This window comes from Dermacentor variabilis, chromosome 4 (assembly GCF_050947875.1).
Source record: "Dermacentor variabilis isolate Ectoservices chromosome 4, ASM5094787v1, whole genome shotgun sequence".
Lineage (NCBI taxonomy): Eukaryota > Metazoa > Arthropoda > Arachnida > Ixodida > Ixodidae > Dermacentor > Dermacentor variabilis.
Window position 1 is genome coordinate 29981721 of NC_134571.1, and position 20134 is coordinate 30001854.

Here is a 20134-nt window from a genome sequence, read left to right on the forward strand (position 1 = left end):
TTGTAAGCGCCACAAATGACTTACAATATAGAAAGAAAGGCATGAATAAAATACAGGAGAGAGGTTCACTCACAGCGGAACTACTTATTAGAACCACATATGGCAAGAACCTGTACAGAAAGGCAACCACAGTGTCATGGGGTATCGCAAGAGTGACAACACCATAACAGCGATAATCCGGTGAAACAGATAAACAGCAGCAATTATTTTTTTTAAACAGGGAAAGATAAACACACGTGGTAATATTTATAGGAACAACAAAAAACCCGCACACGCGTGAGAGGCATGACAGAGGCGCTATAATCATTTGCGCCAGAAAAAAAAAACTTGAATATTTTACCTCGTCCTTCATGCCTTGATCAAGTGCCTCCGAAACGTGTTTCTTTCCACACTACGAGTCACAAGCACGTGTGCCATTTACCCCGTCACACGTGTCACAAGGACACGTGCTAGACACGTGCCACAAAGAAATTTAATATCTATGAGTACATTACGCTCTACGTCTACAGCAATATTTTTCAGTTAAAGCGTACCATTCATGGCCCACTTCGCAATTAAATTGCACGTACGAATACACTCAGTTGAACGTTTTCTAGTGTTTTTATGCTATCATTCCCCGACATATTTCGATCCCGATGCATACGAATACATTAAAAGTCAAGTGATAATTTGTCGTTGGTAGGAAAACAACGCATACGTTACTCAAGCACATATCGCTGGATCTTTTTTTCATGTCTCCAGTAAGCGTTCGCTGCTTCAGAGAAAAATAAAAAAGAAGAAACGAAAGGCAAGGCAACGAACATGAAATGTTCGTTGAAGTGCCTAGAGCTTAAGAGGCGTCAGCGTTGTAGCTTTCAATATCTGCATTCTTTGTCATTCATAACAGTTCTCATTACAAATGTGTGAGAGCATCGACGGGCTGCACGTATAAGTGTTTACTCTTAAAGGTCATCGTTCAATCGTAACAGATTGAAGTCTGTATCTTCGCGCGGCACCACTATAGCGAAGGCTTTACCATGTACAAGAAGGGCAGTCGACGTAAATAAGGAGAAGAGAGTTGTTTTTGCACATATAATAGTTCGCATACGTAAAAGATTACTTCTTTTACAGTCTCTTCCTCGCGTAAGGGCAGAAAAAAAGTTCACATTACATGCAAAACACGTTCATTCGGGAATATTGGGCCGAGACTACGAGACCGAGTTCGTTTCGGAAGCGGTTACTGCTGTGTAATTTCACATCTGGTTCAAACTGAAAATTCAATTTGAGGTTTTCTTTTTTTTCACGTTGTGCAGATATAATTCGAAAGCAAACACCCTCACGTCTACAACAACGCAAACGCGTTCCTTTCTGCTCGTTACGGGGTGCTGACCCCCGCGCGCCGCTTTCCCAGCAATGTGCTCACAGCAGACGCAGAGAGAGAACGTTGAGGAATGGCCATTATCTGACGATGCTGTTTAAACAAACAAGCCCGAAAACAACTGCGAGCTCTCACGACCCCGGCCCGCGCTCCGAACCGAAGACGACAGCAAGAAGCCGCCCTCCCCGTGGAATTCTCCGCACGTCGTGCATTATTGAAACAAGTTTCATCGGCGCGCGCGCAACAACAGGAGTGTGCAGTGCCAAGCAAGCACTAGTAAGCTACTCGTGCCAAGCTCGCAGAGCGCGAAAGCTTCGAATTCCGCGCGCCTTGTTCACGCTAACTCGCCGCTGCCGTACAGAATTCCAAGACGCCGAATTAACGTTAGGTTAGGAAGCGAAGAGAAAGGGGAGAACGCCTCTTTCTTGCGGGGTTCGCTGCCTTGGCGACCCGCTCTCGTGCCCGTAATGAGCCGCGAAACCGGCCATTAGCCTCCTTGGAAAGCAGCGTCTCTTAGCGGACCATTTTCCGGCTGTGGCTGGCTAGCACGAGCTCGCGGACGAGCAACTGAGGGAGCGAGTCGGGTGTTGCGAACAGTACTCTTTTTCTTCCACTACTAGGAAGAGAATGCTTGCGCTTTCGGCCGGCTGGAAAAGGATCACATCGTCACGCTTCCGGAGTGGAAGCCCGACGCTTCAACACAAAGTTATATATACGCCGTCGTAAGCAGACAGCGTACCTCGCCATGACAAGAAACAAGAGGGCTGGTGCGGACGCTTTTCTCCATAGCAACAAATAAGACTTGTAAGAAAGCGGAGACGGTGAACGAGGCGATTCGGTCTACATCGCTGCGCAACGCGACACAATGAGATAACTCTTAAGCAAAGTCGCAGTGACTTGAAATAAATGTATTCGAGACGAACAGAGGGACAGAAGACATTGAAAACGACGCAGCCAGCAATAAATGTTCGATGCATAGCGGCGGCTACGAACTGAGCGAGAAGTATGATGCAGTAAAACTTTGATTTGGGCGAGTCGGTTCATGGCTATTCAAAAGGCGCAGCGCGACTGGGACGGAGACAAAGAAACACAAACCGCGCTTGTGTTGTGGTTTGTGGTTCTTTGTCTCTGTCCCAGTCCTGCTGCGCCTTTTGAATGAGCGAGAAAGTACGGACAGCTGTGAGCTCATCCGCAGCTTCGCAGACCTGCGCCTTGGCTATCCGAAGGTGCAGCGAGTACAACCATATATATGATTATTGTGCGCTATCAAGGGTTGTGCCCTTGCTACCGTTTTACACATGAAATTGGCAATGTTTCCTGTTGACGCAGTAAACAAGCAAAAGTAAGTACTCCGAAGGAGAAGTGGTGAATCTAGTTCTAATAATTTCTCAATAAATAACGCAGATCCGCTTCAAAAATTTCACCGTGGTCAGCCGTGCGACAAAGAGAAACTTTGTTCTCTGCTGCATTGTTGCTAATAATTGCCGAGAGAATTCGTCGGTACATCGTCCACGCAGATGTAATTATATCCGGTAATTTCGTCACTGTATTGCTTTTACTTCCAATTGGTGAGTGCCTGTACTTGGCATTCACTCCAACTTTCTCGTTCTGAGCTAAACCATCTGTTTCTACAAAGTCGCCAAAGCGGTCATCACTTATTCAGAACTGTTGCCCTTTGAGCAGATCCATCTTCCAGCTCAAGCACCTTCCAGCTTTGAAGCAAGTGGACACGCTCAAAGGAGTCACACAGTGGCACTTCCACTCTGTGAGTGTTCCGCTGTTCCCTCGACGTTTCGCGGCTTTCAAGACCAAAGACGATCCTTCTTGCCCCAGTCTAGACTGACAGAGACGCTTCATTATGCGCCGATCATTAACATACCCCTGCCTTGCGCCATCAGGCATCACGTGGGCAAGTGGTGCCAAGAAAACTGCTCTCGGTGAGGCATGCGTGCTAACACTGTTTTATAACTTGTTCTGCTAGTCCTTTACTTAGTTTGCTTCCGCCGCAAGGCATAATCACTGTACAGCGCTGTCAACCTCATCACGGCGATCCCAAATCAGGAAGTTATTTCGCTTCTCTGCATGGTCCCTGTAAGAGAACTAACAGCTCCCAGTCTTTGATGGCGGCACTGCAAAAAGACAAGGCACAAAGGGAAACGTGAGCATCAGTACAAGGATCTCTAATGATTCGTCCAGTTTTCAGTTTTCTACCAGATCGCTTTTATATCCGTCCTTAATTCACTGACTATTCTGCTTGTGCCGGTGTCATTTTTTTCATCATTGATATCCTGGTTGGGCAGGTTTTTTATTCAGGGATGTAAAGTCACTATATTTCGCGGCGCCATTACTGCACACCTCCTAGTAGCGCGGCGCGGTCTTCGCGTTCCACTTAATGCAATACCAGCCGAGCTCCTCCTCTTGTTCGACATCTGTGCGCTGAAGTGCGCACGGGTGCTGCCTTGCTGCTACAGACAGCTCCGGGAAGATGGATGTAAGCGCATGCTTTTTAGGTGTTTATTATGCATCTTTATCTGCTCGCTATCGTTTTTATCTTGAGAGTTCTTCCCGCTGCCGCTTCCCACGTTTGACATGCACCTAAATCTACGAGTATAAGTACACTCCGGATAATATTAGTCCATTCAGTTTCTAGTACCTTCCTTGAGCATCCAACAAAAGTGTTATTGAAGTAAAGAAGGCGGCATGCTGCATATTCTTGAGCGCGGTCATGTGAACAATTATTGCTCGCTGTTGATATAACATTTTAACATCGCAATAAGACATCGTGTTCCGCCTTTTCTTTCTTCTTTCTTTTGTATATAGCTGTCGACTCCACAGTTACGCTATGAGGCCTCAATTCGATAGCGCCACGAATAATTACACCAACGTCTATGCGACCAGTTTGAAACTTGCGCCAAGTGCAGTGCGGCTTCGCTTGGAATCCCAAGCATTTCGCGCGCGGTTCAGTCAGGCCGGTTCGGTGCTTGAAGGCCGTGCAATAACCACGTCACCTAAAGCTGCCAAGGTGACCCATCCAATTGTAGGCTACCCTTGGAAACGCAGGGAGAACCTCTCTGCCCGGTTATCATGTCGAATGATGAACATTCTTTGCTTTCGCCAGCATCGCCACAATGTGCGTGCGTACGCGTCAGCGGTGTCTAATACCACGAGACCGCTAGGCCAGGTTTAGGTGACGTGAGTAGTGCCCGGATTTACGTCCGAAGCCGCACTGCACTTTGCGCACGCGTTGAACTGTGTGCATTAAAAGAAATACGCTTGAAACACTGAGGCGCCAAAGCGCATCTGCGGAACCCAGAGCTATTTATCAGAGATATAAAAACACATGACCGACATATTGTCCCTGTATGCATTTAAGGTTTGCACGGAGCGTTTATCGCCTGAGTTAAGCCTCGCTCCAAAAAAAAACTGAAAGAGAACAACAGCATGAACATGCGTTCATCGAGGTTGCTCGGAAGGAGGAAGAACATTCATGAATTGTGCCAAGAGGACGAGTAATGTAGCATAACATACTTTATTTTCGTCTGAAACTTCCTGACAGGCTTCAGTTAGGTAACTACTGAAAAATAAATAAGAAACCTTCCGAAATGAAGGTATTATCCCAGATTATTGTTCTCCGCGCACAAGTGCAAGTACTCGACATGTCAGGAGCACACAGGATCCTGGCAGCTAGCGTTCTCTAGATTTTTCAGCGCGAACTGGGCCAGCCATAGTAACTTCCAAGACAGCTGCGTAAGATCTAACCATGCATACAAAGTATAGATCTTATTTTCATATCATTCTTCTGTGTTATTTTCCACTGGGCAAGCAAGCTTCTCTAACACTGGTGGGTCTAATAAAGGCATGCCTCTGGTTGCTGTTTTTCTTACTTTCCAACGAAGCATTTCATTCACTATGATAATTTTGTAGCTTACCTGGGCTTTTCCCGTACACATATGCTACAGCGACCTTAATATGAGGACGATGCTTATATGGGCAGCTTCACTGACGTTTCAGTCAAGCTGTCGTATGCTTACGGTTGTTGCAATCCGAGGCTGTTATTGCTGATCTCCATAGCGCGGGAAACACGTACACAAAGAAACGACGCCCACGGCGCTTCTTTGTTTATGACTACGTCACTTGCGCTGTCTTCTAGCTAGCAGTGAACGAAGCAGTCCAAGTTATAACCGTGCTGCGCTGATGTCACCGAGCCGCGCCATGCGTTATCTGTCATCGGCATTGTGACAATGCACCAGACATCCGTGTGATTAACCTTTCTGCTTTTCCTTGTTTTTTGTCATTCTGTCTCTCTGGTAATACACGAAATAAAATTCCTCACCATTGGCAGAGAAGAGCTTCGAACTATAGATTTCCTATTTCGAGGCTTTCGACTACGCCAATGAACGCTTATAGGAGCCACTGCTCTTTACTAAGCGTACAGTGCATGTCAGAGGCGCATGTTGACTATAAAAATAAAAAAAGTATTCAAGGTTAATAAACAGCCTATCAAAGCCTACTACTGCAAGACAGAGGCCACTTCAATGTATATCCACTTACGTCTGTACAACGTCAAATAAGCCGATCCGATCTCACCAATTTTTGCGCCCTTTTATTAATGTTTCCTGTTCCCAGAACCCCCCCCCCCCTTTTTTTTTATTTAGTCATGTATTTCATGGTATACACCAAGTGACTGTCTTGCATATACCTTCACTTTTTCTTCTTAATCACCCCTAAAATACCCTTTATTCAACTTTCATTCCTCACGCATGGTCTATGATGTAACTTAGCGCCTAGATCGTTTTTTCCTTTTCACTGCTCGTTTATGAAACCCTTAAATAAAAAAGAAAACTGGTGTTTTGCGTGCCAAAACCACGACATGATTATGAGGCACACCATAGCGGAGGACTCCGGGCTTATTTCGACCACTTGGGGCTCTTTAACATGCACCCAGAGCTCGGTACACGGCCGTTTTTCCATTTCGTCCCAATCGAAATGCGGCCTCCGTGGCCGGGATTCGATCCCTTGCTTTTGGGCTTAGCAGCGCAACGCCAAAGTCGCTACGCCACCTCGGCGGGTCGCGATATCATCAACAAGCGATGAAGTTATCAAATGTTGTGCCGATGAGGAGTACGCCCGTGCCGCAGCAGGTTAGACGCCACCGTCTTTCTCAATTGTACAGCAGAACTCGATCGCGCGACACCGCCGTGCTGTCACTCCTGGATTTATGGTTCCCGCTATCACGTCCCGCTGTGGTGTATCCCAGAAACTGGCCAGTGTCGATTCGTTAACTATTTATAGCCCCGGGTAAAGGTCTGACAGTAAAAAGTAACGATGAATATTGCTACCACAAAAAATGACTGGGAGTATGGCTCACACGGAGATTAAACAAAGACAAGCAGGACGAACACCTTGCGTTTCAGTGACAGGCACATCGCCATCAACAACAACGACCAGCACTAATATTCGCCCTGGAAACAGCCACCGTGTGGGAGACATGGGCAATTACAATGCACTTGCAGCTAACTACACGCGTGTAGTGTATTTGACGAAAAAAACGGGATATTCCGGGCACGCGGCCTCGGCTACATTCTTCGGTGCAGTGAACCTTGCGTTCATCGGCGCTTGTGAAACGCGTGTGATTGATTGGCCCACTTTATCAGAGATATGTCGCCTGAAGCTAATCAATAATCAAACGTCTTCCAACAAACAAACATGGATCGCAAAAAGTGCCGTTAACCAAGCGCTCCCATTATTACGTTTCATTCGTTCAGGACCGCGCGTTAGGGTAGCAATTATCAGCATCTCGGGCTATACTTAAGTTATGAGGAACGCTCTGTTGACCACGGTCTGCTCCATATCGGTAGGCGCCCCAACTCTTAGTTAGAGCTAGCATTAGAGGCTTATCGTTTGTAATCAACTGAGGCTGAGTGCTACGCGTACGTCAAAACATTTCTATATTGCCCGACGTGTCGATCCTCAGAGAGCAAATTTTTTCCGAAATATACATGTCGGGACAAATATTTCACGGAAAGTTGCATGTCTAAGCAAGCATTCACTACTGCTTTAATTTCGAAAATATTAGATCGATGAATTTTGTGAATTTAGTGCAATTTTCTGAGTCTTATATCACAGGTATTTCTCATTCTAACACTTGGTATTCGAAAGGAACTACCCAAAGTTCTTTTTGGAAGAAATGAAACTCTTGTGAAATCATTTACTTTGGCTGTTTGCAAAAGCTCGAAAATTCTAGAGTAGGTCTGCTTGCTCATATGCGCCAAAAATTTTCTAATACTATGACAAAATGCGTTTGAAGAGGAGAGCAGAAATGATCAAAAGAAAATATTATTTCTTTCTTCTAAATACCGCCTCTGCTTAGTGCATGCATATGTTGGCAATGCGACCTACATGTGTAATCGTGTTCCTTTCCTTTTTTTCTCCGATAGCATGGACGATCGCTCTTTCTTCGTCGATTCACGTAGCGAGAACGCGCAACGCGTTTATACATGCAAGAGTGCCGGCGCGAACCGCCCCCGCTTAGGCAAAAGCGCCGCAAAGTTGAGGAAAACCAGAAGCTCGGAAAGAAGTACGATATCCCGGCCTAATAAAGGGGCGGCAGCGCCCACCTACGGCAGCGCCCACCTATGCGCGGCGTTATTCAAATGCAGAGCCGCATCGCTGGCACGAGAGACGACCTAAAAATCGCGCGGTGCGAAAACAAGACAGGTCTGAAACTTGTCCCCACCAGAACCCGTCCTCTTTGCATAAATGATGGCAGGCCTCAGGCTTGCTTCGCAGCCTGCGCGGAAAAGAAGTAAAAAAAAAGTGAGAACTGCACCAGCGCGTCGGATGTGGAGGTTGTCACGAGGGAGCTTAGCGTGTCGCTGCCTTGCTTACACAAACACTCTCTCTCCTCTTGAGTCCGTCCCTCTTGGTCAAGCTTAGCGGTTATAATTACGATCTCCTGCTGCGGGTTGGGGAAATTAATGACGCTTGTGATGTGAAGTGTAAATATGCTAAACACGGCTTTTTCTTCAAAGAACGAGCTCGGCGTATCGCTCGGTGTGGAGTTTCCCACTTTCACTGGCAATTCTCGAGGAAAGCTTCCTTGAAGTTGGGGACAAAAGGGAGGTATATTGGCTCGCTTGTGAAATATTCTCTTCCCCACTCTTTTTTTAAGTCATTGCGACATGTAGCTGCGCTCCTGTGTAAATCGCGCAACGAGACACAGGCGAAAAGCACGAAAAGTATTTTGTCACAAAGTTACCCGCCGTGGTTGCTCAGTGGCTATGGTCTTGGGCTGCTTAGCACGAGGTCGCGGGATCGAATCCCGGCCACGGCGGCCGCATTTCGATGGGGGCGAAAACACCCGTGTACTTATATTTAGGTGCACGTTAAAGAACCCCAGGTGGTCGAAATTTCCGGAGTCCCACACTACGGCGTGCCTCAGAAAGTGGTTGTGGCACGTAAAAACCCATAATTTAATTTTGTCACAAAGACAGGAATTTCTGTGACATTCTAGGGGGACTGCAACGCTACCGTCGCGTCAGCACTTGGCGCACTAAGTATCTGTAGCGCCGGAAAAACTCTCTGTAGCGAAATCTAACGTTTCGTCGACACTACAGTGTCGACGTTGGTGTAGCGACGACAATATATGCTACCCAAGCGGGGAATGTTCATACGCCACTGCAACTATAGTATTGCGACAAAGAAAAAATATTAGAGATGGAGACTAGACTTCAGGCTTGCGACATACGTTTTTGGCGCGTTCCGGAATGTTCTCCGTCATCTTTTTTCAGCTGGTGAGCCATCCATTATATTGTTGCAACACGCGAAACATATATCGTTGATCTTTGACAGTTCGATCGGAATCTATACGGATTCCACATGTGGCTGACCACACTGTCAGAAATAAACAGCTTCGGTTCGTATAACGATATATCATACAGAAAATTCGCGAATACTACGTACTGTTTATGCGCAGAATTTACAACTACAAAGGGGCACAAACGGAACAGGCGCGAACTTCCAACTAACGTTTAATGCAAGATGTAAATTTATGCAGAAATACAGACAAAAAATAACAAGAAAGAAAAGATAAGACAGACACAAAAAAGAAACAAAAACAAGAAAGAAAAAAAGACAGAAAAGACAAGAATGAACAAAACTAATAATTTGTTCCTATCGTCGAACATGTTACTAAACAATTGTCACCAACTGTCCTCACGAAAGCATATTTCTTTGGCAGATAACAAAAGAGACGGTGAGCTAACACACATAATCATCACTACTCATTATTGCAGCTTTCACAATCTCGCGCATGCCCTAATCTTTGTCTCTAAACAATACTTCAGTGTTGCTAAGATATGGCTTGCAGTTACAGTACGCTTAAACAGTACGTAGTCTCGATTACCAACTAGCCCGAACCAACTCTTTACAATCCGCGAATGTTCCTGAAGTTCAGAACATGTCGCAGTAAAATTATTGATTGTCATTTCTTCAACGCTTTCTTCTTTTTTTCAAACTCTATAATGAACTAGTTTGTCTCATGTGTTAATTCCTTGCGAGGCAGGCATGATAGTTAAGCTCGCCTTATTTGCTTCGAGGTAAAGTCCTCGAGGGAGTCGCTAGAATATAGTAGTCAATCACGCAAACCAGGCGCTGTCTCCAAGGCAGCAGTACTTGTGCGGACACAATACGAGTACGCACGAAATGAAAAGGGGATAAAAACTTGGCGTTTGAGTGAGCAGGATGTCTTTTGTTTTCACTTCGCGTGGCAATCTGTCAGGGCGTAATTACATTTCTCTCGCGGGGCCCTTCTGTCATTCCTGTTGTTTCTGCCCCTCCGGACGCACCTGTATCCACCCTAGCCATTCTTTATCTTCCTCTTGTTTCCCGCAATGTCCGGGACTCTTGCGCCGACAGAAAAAGCACGGTGGGCGATTTTTCATCGCTCACAACCACGGCTACCGAGTGCGGCACGTTTGTTTCTTTTTTTTTTATTTTATCGTACAAAATCAATAACGTGCATGGACTACAGACTGTATGATTGCTTTTCCACGTTACACGGCGAAGGCAAGCGAATCTTGTTTCCGCAAAGACCAAGACGCCTTTAAGGTTTTCCGTTCGCAAGCTTCAACGAACCGCGAAGAGCCTTTGAGCTGATAAGATTGTCTCGTGCTGTGCTGCAAAAACTACCATTATCGAGCGTCACTGCTGAGCGGTAAAGGCTAATCTGCTTTGCCCCGGAATGCTCCCCCAACAAGTGGATTTATACGGATTTTGCTTCGAATATATAAAAAGGTATTTCTGCTTGGTAGAGACGTAAAAGCGATAGCCTTTTTCTCTTTTTCGTTAACTTCGTTAGAGACAAATTTTAAAACGTGCGCCATGACCGTTTCGTAAACATTTTCTTTTAATTTATTCTTTAATAATTAATTCATTCATTCACTTGGCTACCGATACATGATCGTCGGGTTGCTGGAGACGAAAGGCGACGTCAGCGGTCTCCTGACTAGCACAGTGCATAACATAGCTGTTCGAAAATTGTAGCGACACAGAACTGACACGTTGTCTGAACACATTGACACTCTATAAGTTCTGCGGAGGCTGCATACAAACGGGATCGTAACAGAGCTAAAATACACGTTGGTGACGGAAACAAAGCAGTTTGATGCCTGAACGAAAACGTCAAAAGTGAGGCATTACTTTATCTTCACAAAATATTGCATTCTCTTTCTATGATTGAAAAAGAAGAAGAAGAAGAAACCTCAACGCACGCACAGCAGGGGAAGGAAAGTCTCGCTGTTGACTCCGCAAGCATTGCAGCACTTTCAGTGACTTGCGTCGCCGAAGTTTGTTGCTCCGCATAACTGCACTGAGCAACGTGGAGCGCGCTTGCAGGATACGCTTCTGTGCAGGGCCATTTTGGCTGGGCCATCGAGTCGAGTAAATGGTGGGGTAAATCGAAATAGCCCCCCCCCCCTTTTCCGACCAATGAAAGCGACAATGTGGAGGCACTTAATGAACTTTCACTTTTTTAAATTTGTTTATTTATGAGCAGTGCCACGACCGCTCGGGCCCATCCCTGCGCAAACGATCATCGAAAAGCAAGCGTACTCTAGCGAAGCTCTGTTCGCTGCCATCTCATGCAACGCTGACGAAGACTAAAAGAAAGTTCTTCCGCACCGGATAATTCGCGTTAGAAAGCAGTTCCTTCCGAGTTACCTGAAACCACTAACCTAACGACGGCAACGATCGGTTTTGAAGAGAGCAATTTATTTAAATGAGGAGCGGTACGTGGAAACTTGCTCCTATGGCAAGCAACCTCTTTTTTTGTCTGAACCGTACAGCAGGTTTTCCTAAATAATAAAACGTGGTGTTGCACTCTGCGTCGCACTTTCAGAAGAAAATATGGTGACCAGATTACCTCAATTCCTGCTCTCTCTTCTTGCTGTGTATTTCACGACTATGTACTCGCCGACGTGAAGGGAGCACCGTAACGTTAGTCATTCTCTTGGAATGTTTTCTTTCTCTCTCTCTTTCTCATAGTTAGTGCAAAATGCTAATGCAGACTCCGTGAAGCACAGCTTATTTGCGAGAGTGCGCTCGTGCATAATTTAAAACTTGGGCGTTGCGCACAGCAAGCGTGAGTAGCTGTTTTAACGCAAGTTGGCCGTACGATAAGCTCATCGGGAGAGTATCCTATTTGTCCCCCACCCTTTATTTTTCTCTTGGACTCATTCCATTCGGCTTAGTCTCAGAGTCGCAACTTTTTTTCTGACCTCTGTTTCTTGCTTTCCTGCGCCGCTTCTATTGCGAGCCCGCCCACTTTGAGTAATTTCAGAGACAAGGCGAAGGCTCCTTCGTGCCTTTTTTTTTTTTTTTGTGGTGCTCTTGTTGGAATAGACGGTTATTTCGAGAGATTTATCACGACCTGTCGTTCTCCGAAGTAAAGTCCGACATTTTGAGAGCTCGCCGTCGTCAGAAACGCATATTGCGCGCCAGCTAAGTACAGAGCCGCCATTGCTACTCGTCACTTTTTCACATCATCGTCCCTGCCTTCAACAACGCTCGATCCCGAGTTGGAAAGAAATTTTACATCTGCTATATATGTATATATATTCTACGCGTCCCGGCAGACGTTGTTTTTCGCTGTATCTATGTCTTTCTTTCTCTTCTTTCTTTCTTTTCTTTTTTTTTTCTACATAGAGAAATTGCAGCATTCTTCGGAAAGAGAGTAGCGAGACAGCATTGAGATTACCGTAGAGGGGCTTGCGTTTCATAATGACGACTATTTCAGACGTGTACGTGTTGTAACTGTTCTTTTCTGAGAGAAAGAATGCACACAATACTGCCAAAAGCGTTCCGCTGAACACGTCCTACTCGTTACACTCCTATACAGCGGCCCGCCTTCACCCGTGATGCGTTCTTTCTGTCGTGGTTTTCTTTGGTTTCTTTTTCACTTTATTTCTTTTCGAAAAATTACGTAAGAAACAAGAATGCAAACAGAAAACACGGAGTTGTAAACGTTCAATCGACATAACGTTTGCAAACATAAAAAAAAAAAGCTACATAGATGTTTGCCTTTCTTCTTTAAGTAGAGAAGAGAATAAAGTGTATGTCTCTTTTGTAATCACGGGAAACTCTAAGCAGAAAACGGAGGCATACAAATTGACCTGAGCATGAAAGCAGAACTGTCCCTGTAGAGAAGCATTAATGGACCGCCGAACCTGCCATCAATCGCAACACGTATTTCTTGTTCGTCTTTGTCTTTCCTTTTGTTACCGCTTCCCTGGCTAACTCGTACTTTGAATGTGTAGCCTCATTGTTATAATTTGCTTCTTTTTGCCTCCCGAGTCGCTGGAATACTTGATTTATGGGTCACGTGACCCGGATATGTCTCTCACTCCGGTCGGCCGTGAACGAACGAGAACAACTTTATATTCGCGGAAGCCTGAACTCGATTGTCGCAGCTTCATTCCTCCCCTAATGCTGGCCATATCACGCACCGAGCAGCGGAATAGATTTTCAATTAGTTCCGCGTTCCAATTTCCTTAGCGCAGTCAGTGTGGGCACCTCCTTTTCTTTCTTTTTCCCTCGACCCGTCTAATCGGTTCGGGAACGATCGCTCCCCTTCGGTCCTCGAGTGCGCCTCAAGACCCTCGCGAATCTGATATCGGCGCCTAATGAGTGCCCTCGGCGCGCGCCTCGGCGGCTCACGTCTCTGTTGCTGTCTTGGCCGTTTACGCTTTCCGTATTGACTCGGCGTGTTCGGTGGAGGGGGCGCAGAAATAATCACATCGAGTGAGGAGCGGACACGCCAACAGCACTTGCGCGCCGAAGTGAGGACACTGTCAATTGGGCCGTTCGATCTGGCCGCCGAGGAGCCGTCGCCGGAATGACAGCACGCTGAAACGAGGTCACCAGTCGACTCTGGATGACGTTTCCTCGGCTTTAGTATCTAAGGCCGAAGAAACCAGCGACTTTGTGCGGTCGCGTCTATGCCAGTTAGCCGGCAGATTTGGTACAAATGTTCACTTAACAGCTCACAGACTTTGTATAGACGCAAGATCACAGCTAACGGATGGCCCAATGTTTCAGTCACACAACTCTTTACAATGGCTATGCGTATCGGACATTACGTTCAGGAAAGTCCAACTCTGAGAATACGTCTCGAAGAAGTCTGTCCTCCGGTGTTCGATAAAGATCGTTCCTTTGTAATATTGTCGTGATGCGGCTCAGACAGAAATCAGACGATTGGCATATTACTTTAGTGATGCCAAACTTGTGCCTCTTAAGCTCGCACGAGAAAGGCCATGAATGGGGCGGCGCAAGTGTTCGAAAAGGTATTTCTAATCTTGAGAAAAATAATTTGAAAACAAAACGTGGTAACTGTAAATTGGGAAATAAAACGGTAAATGACATGGGACGATGTCGTCATCATGAGACAGCGGCCGTTCGTGATACAGCGAAACAAATTTAAAACGAATTTCAAGACCTGTGCTAATATCTTCCATAATTTAGTCCATTCGCTGGGTGTTTGAGATGCAGATTCGACGTTTACTGTGCCGGGATGATCTCTTTAGTTTTCAACAATCCAAGAAGGAATCTTCTGTTGACATCCTTATAAAGAACGTCAAGATGGTGACAATCATGGCTGTCCTTCGCAATGGCAATTGTTCTTTCAAATGTCGCATCCACAAGCTTATAATGCCTCCACTTACTGGGGAAATATTTATAAAAGAAGTTTCACAACGCTGCTTTTACTAGCCTGTAATCACGTGAGCACATTGTGTTCCACCAAGGGTTTGAAGAAGCACTTTTAGAAGGAAGCACAGACAACTGAGGTTCCTTTATAAACAGAGTCTTTTACAGCATAAAATAGATTGGTGACTTTTTGTTCTTGATTTATTCCTATCTGACGAAATAAAGCCGTGCGTAAGGGTTTTCGATGGGTGCTAAAATTGACATAAGCATTCAAGTTCCTAGTAATTGAAGTCAGCGGGCACACAAACATAAAAATTATAGGAAGGTGATCACTAGTGTGCCCCAATTGAGAACTGAACGTGAGCAGATAGTCATATGAGAAATGGAAAAATTGAAGGTCTAAAGCTGAAATTGAATATTACGTACAAAAGTAGGTGTTCTCGTAGATGCAGGTGTATATCCTTAGAATTATTTTGGAAACAAGTGTGCAGACTTCTTCTGTGTTTTGGCACAGAGATCGCGTCCCTTTTGACTCTCGTTATCATCGCAAGCCGTGTACCAGAGCGAAAGGGGGCTCAACGTAAAAATATATCACCTGTGTATTTTTTCTTTTTGTACGGGTGTTTGTGTGTGCGCGTCGCGCCGCGGCCTAGTTCCCAGTCAGGTCTGCTTCCTTTATCATCATTACTTTTAGTACATTTAAATTAAGGCCATGTCATTCATTTTCTTGCATCTGTCTCACTGAATTTATCCATTTTCACTATATGGCAAGTTAAATTAATGTCCACGTTTGTTTAGCTTCACCCACCAGAGTCTTGGCCAATCGCCCTGAATGCTTGTGAGTCACGTGTTCAGAGGACAATAAGACTTTTCGTGCGAATAATTTCCATCTTCGTCCTTCGCGCTGTTATGCAATGTTATCAGCGAGACGAACCTCCTCCGAGATGAAGGTATTGAAATTGCTCCATCTGAAGCAACTGTGCCAGCAAACTCTAGGCCGCAAATATTAGGATGGAGAACAAAATTGCAGCAGCCCGCCAAGCTTAGCACTAACTGGCGGCATGCTCATATGTGCAGCCGACGACACCGTGCAACAGAGACTACATGGAGATTCCGAAGGGTTTGAAAGAGCGTTGGCACACCGCAGTCGGCTTCGCGAGAAAGTAAAACATGAATTTTACAGGAGAATGTAAAGCGTAGTATTTCTTCTCAAGCATTATTCTTCAGGGTAAAGAAAATATTATTTTCGATTGCACGGTATTTGCGAGGCGGGGCCTGTCCTGCATACTTGTATAGATCCCGTTCTTCAACCGTGTGTTTTTCAACGTGCGACAAATCCCCGCTTGTAACTTTAACTTCTAACTTTCGAGTTACAGCGGAAAAGTCTCTCAACCATATATTTCGCTAAATAAAATGCATTTGATCAGCTAGAACCGTATACTCGCACTTCTGGTCAATCCTTGGCCCGTAGTGACAAAAATCGTCTTACAGGAGAACGTTTTATTATTGCCCGTGGTATTCGGGCGCCCAAAAGTCGGTGACATTGGTTAGTGTGACAGAGAACATCGTGGTCGCGCTGGCCGACAGAAGTCCTGTGAACATGTTTCCTGGCACCCAACGACTTTCTCGAAATGTGTGTCATTGAAGCTCCTGTGCGTCTCAATGCCGAAAAGCAGAAGCATGATTTTATACATTCATGTGAACACCGTACCGATGCATCGCGTAAAGAAATTGGTGTTATGAAACCTGATACCTATTTGTAAATATGTACAAATCTACGCAGTTGTTCCCGATGGCCCCTTTTATCTAGCGGAAGTAACGATATGGACCACTTCTTTCTGTACAAGTTTCTTACGCAATTGCTAAATTTACATCAGCTAAGGAAAATTATTATTTGGAAAGCTATTATAACCGCATTTGCTTGCGTTTATAATGCGGTTAAATATCTCGTTGAATTTATCGGCAACACGTAGTCATCATCTCCATCTTATCCGCTTTTAGTGAGAGCAGAGGCTTGGCTATGCTAGTGGATAGGGTAAATTGAAATATGAGAGATAGCTCGTAACGTCAATGTTGACTACTTGAAGCATGTACCTATATCATGTAAGAAAAAAAGAATATGGCAACGTCGAGCAAACGCATGTTAATTTCTGGTCACCACACAAGACTTGCGCCGCACCGGTGATTAAATGAAAGCTCAGCGCGACAACCTTTTGCACCCTTTCTTCCGCGAAGCCGACGTCAGCGAAGCATTTCACGTAAGTAACGCCAATTAATTAAGCCATCTGTGCCGCCTGGGGTTACAACAAAGACTCAGTGAAGGGAAAATCCCTAGTTGAGACGACAGATCGATACGGGTGTGAACTCATTACAATACCGGGGTGTTACACACGTTTAGGCAATAGTGTAGCGGCGGATACAACCCCAGATCTAACTTTCTCGAGCCATCCAGGGGAGACGCGGTGGACAAATTTGGAGGAAAATTTGGGCAGTGACCATAACATTGTCTCGATAGGTATCAATTACCCCAAAATCCGTCGCTCCCTAGGGAGGGCTTGCATTACAGACTGGACTGTATATCGAGATTTTCACAGAAGATATTGAAACCTGGGTGGAGCAAATACGCGAAACACACGAAAGAGCAACGAGGGAGATTGCTACAACATCGGATATAACAGCGGTAGACAGCCGCCTCATACATTTATGGGAAGCACGCAGAAGCCTGACGAGACGATGGAAAAGACAAAGATTAAATAGAAAGCTCAAAATACGTATAGCTCAACTAACACAGGAGGCTTATGCTTATGCACAAACACTAGAAAACAATAATTGGCACCAATTCTGTGAATCTCTACAAGGAACCTTACACACAAAAAATACATGGGCCATTTTGAGAAGCATGCTAAATCCTGCAAGTACAAAAACAGCGACGAACCGAGATCTGCGATTACTTGAATGCGAATTTCGAGACGCTGACACCCATCTCCTAGACACACTAGAAGACATGTATATAGGAGCAAATTCCGCGCAAAACCATGATACTCCCACATATTTAGGAGGGAACAATGAGGAGCTAGATGCCTCTATATCGGTGGCAGAGGTTTTCGCGGCAGCGCAAACTTTCAAGAAAAATACGGCGCCTGGACTGGACAAAATAACGAACGCCATGATTCGCAATCTTAGCCTCAATGCTTTAACAGGGCTAACAGATCTTTTTAACAAACATGTATGGACTGAAGGAGGTCAAATCCCACAGGCATGGAAGCATGCAGAGATAATTCTAATACCGAAACCAGGGAAACCGAGGGACATAAAAAACCTCCGACCCATATCCCTTGCCTCATGTCTGGGTAAGCTTTTTGAAAAGGTTATACAGATGAGGCTCACTAGGTACATAGAAAACAGCAACATTTTCCCGGAAACTATGTTCGGCTTTAGACAGCATATGTCGGTACAGGACGTGTTTCTCCTACTGAAAGAAGAAGTATTAAACACAGAGAGAGGAAATGCAGACAGATTCCCCCTCCCCCCCCCCCCCCCCATAGTGGCATTAGATATCAAAAAAGCTTTCGATACCATCTCGCACGAAAGCATTTTAACGGAACTATCGAACATGCACTGCGGACAGCGCACTTATGAATACGTAAAATCCTTTCTAGACAACCGCACAGCCACGATAGGTCTAGGATCCACCCGCTCAGATGTTCTACAGACCCCCAAAAGAGGAACGCCGCAAGGTTCAATTCTTTCACCGCTACTCTCCAATATAGGGATGAAAGGACTAGCGGTGAAACTACAACGGATCCCAAACTTAGGACATGCGATTTACGCGGACGACGTAACTCTCTGGACCGCAAAGGGATCTCTAGGGGAACGTCAGGAAACCCTCCAGAAGGCAATTAGCATTGTTGAGGATCATGTAACAAAAGCTGGCATAAATTGCGCCCCGGAGAAGTCCGAACTAATCCGAGTAAGAGCGCCTTATACACGAAAGGACGATAGACTTCCGATAAAGCTTGCTCTGGGAGGTCAAACAATACAGGAGGCATCTAAAGCTCGGATGCTCGGACTATGGATACAGGAAAATGGAGCAGTAGGGCACACGATCGCAAATATCCGCAAAACGGTTAACAGCGTGTCTAGGATGATAAACAGAGTAGCAAGAAACAGAAAAGGCTTCAAGGAGGAAGAGAGGATAAGGCTCGTACAGGCATTTATCATAAGCCGTGTAACCTTTGGCCTTCCTTTCCAAAAAGTATCAAACTCAGAGGAAACTAAAATAAACGCCCTTATACGCACAGCTTAAAAGGCGGCGCTTGGTCAACCTATTTGCACTAGTACGACCCTTTTTAATGCAATGGGTATTAGCAACACATTTGAAGAACTCGTGCCTGCAACACTGATTGCACAACGAGAAAGGCTCAATTCCACGGAGCAAGGTCGAACACTTCTCCGTCGATTAGGGTATCCACTCAGACCGGCACATTGTAACGACCAAACAGAACTCCTCCCACCGAACATACGAGCTCAGATCTCTGTGTCCCCAATGCCTAAAAACATGAGCGAGAAATACCACAGACAACGGCGCCTTGCACGGGCCAGGACACTCGAACGCAGGTTCGGTAGAAATCCGGAGGTTTATTACACGGACGCGTGCAAACAGGATAGCAAAACTTTCACTGTGGTAGCCACAAACGCACAAACTACTATTTCCGCAACAGTCAGAACAGGGTCGGTGGCCACAGCAGAGGCTACTGCGGTGGCTCTGGCTATACGTGACGCTGAAAATAGAGCACGTTCTGCGTTAATACTAACCGACTCGCAGTCGGCATGTCGCCTTTTCATGGCAGGCACCCTGCCCAAACTCACCATCAAAATCCTAGGAAGAAATCTCACGGAACACCACGCTATTACGTGGTGTCCGGCGCACGCCGGAGTGAGGGGTAACGAGAGGGCGGACCGCCTCGCTCGAGAATATAGCATCCGAGCGACGGAACGCACTCTCGTAGAATCTCCGATTACAGCAAAAGATATCTTGGAGGCACAGAGACGAGGAAGGCAACGGTATAGCTTTCCAGACACATCCTTGGACTCAGCGCAAATGCGGGACTGGCGCCGACTACAAACCCGTACATACCGACACCTACTCCTACTACACCACATACACCCCACCCGGTATCCCAACACTTGCCCTTGGTGCGGAGGGCGACCATCTCTTGACCATATCACATGGTCTTGCCAGAGTCGGCCACAAGAAATCCAATCACCCCTTATGGGGCAAAACTCCAACAGTAGGCAGTGGGAGGTGTGGCTAGCCAGCACGGTGCGGGAGGACGAATTGGCCCTTCTCGACCAAGCCCGGCGTGCCGCGATCGCCAGTGGGGCCCTGGACTGAGGGACCCACCCACTGGACCTGAATGTGATTTTTTATTTATATTTTTTAAATAAAATTTTATACTACTACTACTGAGTCTTTGTTGACTTGATTAGACTCTCTGCTGAGATGCAATTGAATGTAGCGTATTATTTTTGCGAGGACAGACAGGCGCCGAGAGAGATTATAAAGAGAAATCTGTC

At 45.8% G+C, this 20134-nt stretch overlaps 1 protein-coding gene across 4 annotated transcripts in view; it reads left to right on the forward strand.

Moving 5' to 3' along the window:
• The window catches only part of LOC142578859 (uncharacterized), a 131637-nt gene that overhangs the window by 3404 nt on the left and 108099 nt on the right, over nt 1-20134 (forward strand). Inside the window, exon 1 of one of the 4 annotated variants that reach the window (XM_075688496.1) lies at nt 10399-10651. The exons of the other annotated variants lie outside the window; for them this stretch is intronic. The gene's annotated coding sequence lies outside the window, so the exon portion shown is untranslated. Of the gene's footprint in view, nt 1-10398; nt 10652-20134 lie in introns of those variants that run through there. 4 annotated transcript variants of the gene reach the window in all.